The sequence below is a fragment of the Pistacia vera genome, unplaced genomic scaffold (genome assembly GCF_008641045.1).
Source record: "Pistacia vera cultivar Batoury unplaced genomic scaffold, PisVer_v2 Contig796, whole genome shotgun sequence".
In the NCBI taxonomy this organism is placed as follows: Eukaryota; Viridiplantae; Streptophyta; class Magnoliopsida; order Sapindales; family Anacardiaceae; genus Pistacia; species Pistacia vera.
The window spans coordinates 178,099-185,000 of NW_022196663.1; the positions used below are offsets into that span (position 1 = coordinate 178,099).

Sequence of the window (6,902 nt, forward strand, 5' to 3'; positions counted from 1 at the left end):
CTAGTTTCATCTAGTTTTCATTGAGTTTTGAATAGATTTGACATTTTTGTGGAGAAAGTGAAAAGATTTGAGATTTAACCTTGTGGATTCTTCAACTAGGGGAGATATCTTTTCTTTTCTCTTATTTCAATATGTTGACTGCTATGTTTAATGTTTTTCTTGCTGTTTGTGTTGATTTAGTTATGAACTAACCCATTTTGGGTTAGGGTTTTGATGTAACTCGAATTTCTATGGGTTAATCAATTGATTATTGTTATTTTCATATTCTATTGCAAAGATTGTATGGTTATCCTATTTTTATTGATTTTATTTGATGAATATGATTAGATTGAGAAATGAATCATGTTGAGCTTCTTGGGTAATCACCATTGTAGTATTGAATGCTAGAGATAGATTTGAGAATCAATGAAATCAATCTAGGATTCCATTAGCTTAATGAACTTGGATCTATTATTCTTCAAAATGTTGGGTGCAGAAGTTTAATAGGGAAGAGTAGGAATTCATAGCCTGAGAAGGTATGTTTGACAACTTAGAGAATTCGATTTACAATCGTGCATGTGAGTGTGAAAATAACATAATTCGTAAAATTCATCCATAGAGTCCGAATGAAGTCAAAACCCTAACCTTTTGTTAAATTGATATTACTCTTGTTTTAAATTCTTGCTCTCATTAATTAGTTTTTAATACTTAGTAAGTTTTGTTTTAGTTTTAGTTTTAATCTCTCCCATTAATCCAAACAATTCGGTTTCTCCAACTTGAAAAATAGTTAGGAAATCTAGTGCTTAACAACCAATCCTCGTGGGAACGATACTCACTTATCATATTATTACTTTGTGCGACTAGTGCACTTGCTATCATTGCATGTTATAGTAACAACGCATCAAGTTTTTGGCATCGTTGTCGGGGATTGAGTTTTGTGTTAACATTGAGTTCTCTTGTGTTAGCTAGATTAGAGTTTATTTCTATTTTAATTGTTGTTCGTTTAATTTTTGTTGTTCTTTTCGATTGGTTCGTGATCTCACTTATTCTATTTTTTTGTGTAGTTTATGCGAATAGTAAGACGTCAGCCAGTGGTTCCTGTTGATCGTAAGATTGAAAAAACCACTAGAAGACTTAACAGAGAATGAAGAAAAAGAGAGGCTACAGTTGAACCAGAGGTCATAGTTGTTGAGATGGTAGAAAATATAACACTAAGGGAGTTTTCAGTTCCCTCAATTGATGACAGTAGGTTGAGCATTACTAGACCAACGGTACAAGCTAACAACTTTGAGATAAAGCCAGCAATCATCCAAATGATCCAGCAGTCGGTACAGTTTAAAGGAGATTTGAAGGAAGATCCAAATCTACACATTGCCAATTTTTCAGAGATTTGTGATACTTTCAAGTCAAACGGAGTGTTAGATGACGCCATCAGATTGAGACTGTTCCCGTTTTCATTGAGGGATAAGGCTAAGGGATGGTTAATGGCACTACTATCAGGAATGATCACAACATGGAATGATTTAGCACAGAAGTTCCTGACCAAATTCTTTCCTCCAGCAAAATCAGTAAAATTGAGAAATGATATCACATTGTTTCTACAAGAAGAGTCGGAATCATTGTATGAGGCTTGGAGAGATACAAAGAATTACTGAGGAGGTGTCCACATCATGGATTGCCAATTTGGATGCAAGTCCAAACGTTTTATAATGGATTGATGGTGAATGTGTAAACTATGGTGGATGCAGCCTAGCAAGGAGCACTGCAGAATAAGACACTGGAAGAAGCACATGAGTTGCTTGAAGTTTTAGCAAGTAACAACTATCAAAGACCTAATGAAAGGATGCAACCAAAAAAATCTATGGGTCTTCATGAAGTTGATGCATACACATCCATTTCAGCCCAACTCACAACACTTCAGAAACAGTTGGGAAGTATGCAGGTAAATTCTATTCAAGCTCCTCAACTAATTTGTGAATTTTGTGTAGGTGGTCATATGAGCAGTGAATGCCAAATGGGAAACACGTTTGCTTCAGTGTCTTCATTATCGGAGCAGGTTAACTACTTGGCAGGAAATCAAAGGCAACCAAACAACCCGTACTCCAACACATATAATCCTGGTTGAAGGAATCTTCTGAACTTGTCTTCGGGCAATCAAAACCAACAGAATCAGCAAAACAATCAATGGAACCAAAGAGCATTGCCAAACAACCAAGGAGGGGTGAACAATCGACCAGGAAAGCAAAGAGTGACAAAATTGGAGGACATGTTTGGAAAGTTTATGAAAGAGACCATAGGTTTTATGAATGAGATGAGGACGAATTTCAGAAATCAAGGGGTGTCCATTCAGAACTTGGAGGTACAGGTGGGGCAATTGGCTGAAAAGCTAAATGAGAGACCACAAGGGTCCTTACCAAGCAACACAGTGACTAACCCATGTGAGCAAGCGCAATAACTCTGAGAAGTGGGACAGTGTTAGAAGAAGTAGAACAATCGGGGAAAGAAGGAAGCCCACCAAAAGAAAAGGAAGATTCTGATGAGGAAGTTGATGAAGAGATAGTTGCTGAAGAGAAACCAACTAGTTCTAGGGTTGATGAACAAAAGTAAGAAGAGAAGCAAAGACAAAAGAAAGAGAAATTGCCATTTCCCGAGATACCACCAGAGTTGGCAAATCACACTCCTCCCATGCCTTTTCCTTAGAGACTCAAGAAAAAGAATCAGGAGAAGCAGTTTTCCAAATTTATTGAAATACTTAAAAAACTGCATATTAACATTCCTTTTGCAGGTGCATTGCAACAGATGCCAAGCTACACAAAATTTCTCAAGGAGATTTTATCAAACAAAAGGAAGTTAGAAGATGAGGAAACAGTGATGCTCACGAAGGAGTGCAGCGCTATTCTCTAGAAGAAGCTACCCCTGAAACTCAAAGATCCAGGGAGTTTTACTATTCCTTGCATTATAGGAGACATTACTTTTGATTGAGTTTTATGTGATTTAGGTGCAAGCATCAATCTAATGCCTTTTTCTATTTTCAGGAGATTGGGAATTGGTGAAGTGAAGCCAACGACCATGTCGTTGCACTTGCAGATAGATCCATCAAATATCCAAGGGGTATAGTCGAAGATGTGTTAGTGAAAGTGGACAAGATTATCTTTCTGGTGGACTCTATTGTTTTGGACATGGAAGAGGATAAGGAAATGCCTCTCATTTTGGGAAAACCATTTTTGGCCACGGGAAGAGCACTCATAAATGTGCAAGAAGGAAAGTTACTATTAAGAGTTCAAGATGAAACAGTAACATTCAATGTGTTTGAAGCTATGAAGTTTCCATTCAAGTCGGATTCGTGCTTTAGTGTTGATGTGGTGGATAAACTAGTAACAGAAGCTATTGAAGAGAACACTTCACAATTGTCTCTAAAAGCTTGTATTGCCCAATAAAAAATAATAGAGGTAGATGAGTCGGCGAAGAATGAATGTGCTAGATTGTTGGAAGCACTTCAGCCTATTGATGAGAGCCAAGATCTAGAATTTGAGGAATTTGATTTTGAGAAGGAGAAGGAAAAGGAAAGAATGGAAGAACCTCCAAAGCTTGAACTAAAGCCTTTGCCTTCCCACCTCAAATATGTGTATCTTGGTGAAGCATAAACCTTCCCAGTAATCATCAGTTCAAGGTTGAGCAAATTGGAAGAAGAGCGGTTGATTCGAGTATTAAGAGAACATAGACCATCAATTGGATGGACTATTTCGGATATTAGAGGCATTTCTCCCTCGTTTTGTATGCATAAGATACTTATAGAAGATGATGTCAAGCCTAGGGTGCAACCACAATGGAGACTGAATCCTTCAATGAAGGAAGTGGTGAGAAAGGAGGTGGTGAAACTTCTAGATGCGGGCATAATTTATCATATTTCTAATAGTCCATGGGTGAGCCCGGTGCAAGTAGTTCTGAAGAAAGGAGGTATCATAGTGATAAAGAATGAAAGCAATGAATTGATACAAACTAGGCTGGTCACGGGCTGGAGAGTATGCATTGACTACTAGAAATTAAATGAAGCGACGAGGAAGAATCATTTCCCACTTCCTTTCATTAATCAGATGTTAGAGAGATTGGCAGGGCATGCTTACTACTGTTTCCTGGATGGTTATTTAGGATATAATCAGATTGCCATCACTCATGAGGATCAAGAGAAGACGACCTTCACTTGTCCTTATGGAACCTTTGCTTACCAAAGGATGCCCTTTGGGTTATGCAATGCACTAGCCACATTTCAGAGATGCATGATGTCTATCTTTGGTGATATGATGGAGCGGTTTATAAAAGTCTTCATGGATGACTTCTCTGTTTTTGGTTCATCTTTTGACAATTGCTTATCTAATCTTTCACTTGTTTTGCAGCGATGTAAGGAGATGAACTTGGTGCTCAATTGGGAGAAGTGCCACTTCATGATCCAGGAAGGAATAGTGCTTGGTCATAGAATTTCAAAGGATGGCATAAAAGTGGATCGAGCAAAAACAGACGTGATTGAGAAGCTACCACCACCCTCAAATGTTAAAGCAGTTCGGAGTTTCTTAGGGCATGCGGGGTTTTATAGACGGTTTATCAAGGATTTTTCTAAGATCTCTAAACCCCTTTGCAATTTATTGATTAAAGATGTTGCTTTTGATTTTAATGATGAATGCATGCATGCCTTTCAAACTCTAAAAAAATTATTAGTATCTGCACCAATTATTGCAGTTCCTGATTGGGGATTGCCATTTGAATTGATGTGTGATGCTAGTGATTTTGCACTAGGAGTAGTGTTAGGACAGAGGAAAAACAAAGTGTTGCATGTAATTCAGTATGCTAGCAAAACACTCACTGATGCACAAATGAATAACACCACCACTGAAAAAGAATTGTTGGCTGTGGTTTTTGCTTTTGACAAATTTCGTTCATATTTGCTAGGTGCCAAGGTGACAGTCTACACGGACCATTCAGCACTCAAGCACCTATTGGCAAAACAAGAAGCGAAACCTTGGTTGATAAGATGGATCCTATTGCTACAAAAGTTTGAGTTGGAGATACGAGATAAGAAAGGGTCAGAAAATGTGGTGGTAGACCATTTGTCATGGATTGAACAATCAATTCAGGGAAATGAAGAAGAAACCCAAATCAGAGAAACTTTCCCGGATGAGAAATTGATGAGAGTGGAGGAAGCACCGTGGTATGCAGATTTTGGCGCCATTGCTGGGGAGTGATTCTAGTTGTTTTTTTTTTTTTTTTTGTTCTTTTATTTTACAGAAAAAAAATTGTGAACAATAGTACTGTTTCGAATGAATAGTAGTACTATTCATAAGAAAAATTTTGGTTGAATTAGGAGTGCTGCGAGTACCTGTTTCGAAGAAATCAAAATTCTGAGCAAGACTAGAAATGTTCTAGCCCTACCCTCTTGAGGCCAGAAAACAACGCTTTGATAGGGTTTTTGGCATTTTTGTGTTTCTGTTATTAAAAAAAAAAAAAAAATTTAATTAATTTTTTTTTTTAAATTTTCTTGTTGGTTTTTCAATATTTGTCATTTATTTCTTTTATGAGTTTCTATGTTTTATGACCAGGTCCTCTCATCTTGGTGATTTAACATTCGACCCGGAAATAGAATACACTTTGTGCAGGTTAAGGAAGGAAGCTCGGAGAAATTCTGAGGAAAGCAATTTGGTTTTTGATTCCTAATTTGCTAGCAACTCTGATTTAGAAGATGAGGAAGTCATGGCTGGAAATCAAACTTTGAAAGAGCTTGCTGCCCCTAATTTGAATCAAGCACCTTTATGCATAACGTTTCCTATTTTAGATGCTACTACTACTTTTGAGTTAAAATCTGGACTAATACATCTCTTGCCCACTTTTCATGGCCTTGCAGGTGAAGATCCTCACAAGCATTTAAAGGAGCTTCATGTGGTTTGCACGAGTATGAAACCTACGAGGGTGACGGAAGAGCAAATTAAATTAAAAGGCTTCCCATTTTCTTTGAAGGATTCGGCTAAGGATTGGCTCTATTATCTACCCTTCGAGAGTATTACCACATGGAACGAGATGAAGAGGTTGTTTTTGGAGAAATGTTTCTCAGCTTCAAGGTCAGCCAACATTCGAAAAGAAATTTGTGGTGTAAGGCAGCACAACGGAGAGTCTCTACATGAATACTGGGAACGTTTTAAGAAATTATGTGCAAGCTGCCCCCATCATCAAATTAGTGAGCAGCTACTTATCTAGTACTTCTATGAGGGCCTTCTATACACTGATAGGAGCATGATTGATGCTGCTAGTGGAGGAGCTTTGGTGGATAAAACTCCTTAGGCTGCGAGAAACTTGATTGTAAATATGGCGTCCAATTCTCAATTTTTTGGCACTAGGCTTGACCTTCCATCTAGGCGTGATAATGAGGTAAATATTTCCTCCCTTGAACAACAAATCTCGAGTCTAACTTCTCTTGTTTGTCAAATGGTTGTAGGTAATATGCAAACAGTGAAGGCTTGTGGGATTTGTTCGGTAGTAGGGCATCTAACTAATATGTGCCCAACTCTTCAAGATGAGCCCATTGAGCAAGTGAATGTAGTAGGTGGTTTTCCTGGACAACTGCAAAGGAAGTATGATCTCTATTCGAGCACATATAACTCAGGATGGAGGGATCACCCCAATCTTTGCTTTGGGAATCCACAAGTGAATTAGCTTGTGACTCAAAACCTCCCAAGTTACCAACAATATAAGCGGCCATACCCCCCTAGATAACAACCGAGCCAAACTTCTAATTCTAGTATGTCTTTAGAATATATTGTTAAGTCTCTTGCCACTAATACTTTGCAATTTCAACAGGAGACGAGGGCCAGTGTTCAAAGTTTGAAGAATCAGATGGGCCAAATGGCAACCACAACAAGTAAGCTGGAGGCGCAAAG

The 6,902-nt window shown here is 38.1% G+C and overlaps 1 non-coding gene across 1 annotated transcript; it reads right to left on the minus strand.

Annotated features, from left to right (window-relative positions):
• Window positions 1-1,550: 1,550 nt before the first annotated feature.
• On the minus strand, window positions 1,551-1,656 carry LOC116117032. Its single transcript, XR_004125912.1, has one exon. It is a non-coding gene; the product is annotated as a small nucleolar RNA R71 (small nucleolar RNA).
• Between the last annotated feature and the right edge of the window lie 5,246 nt (window positions 1,657-6,902).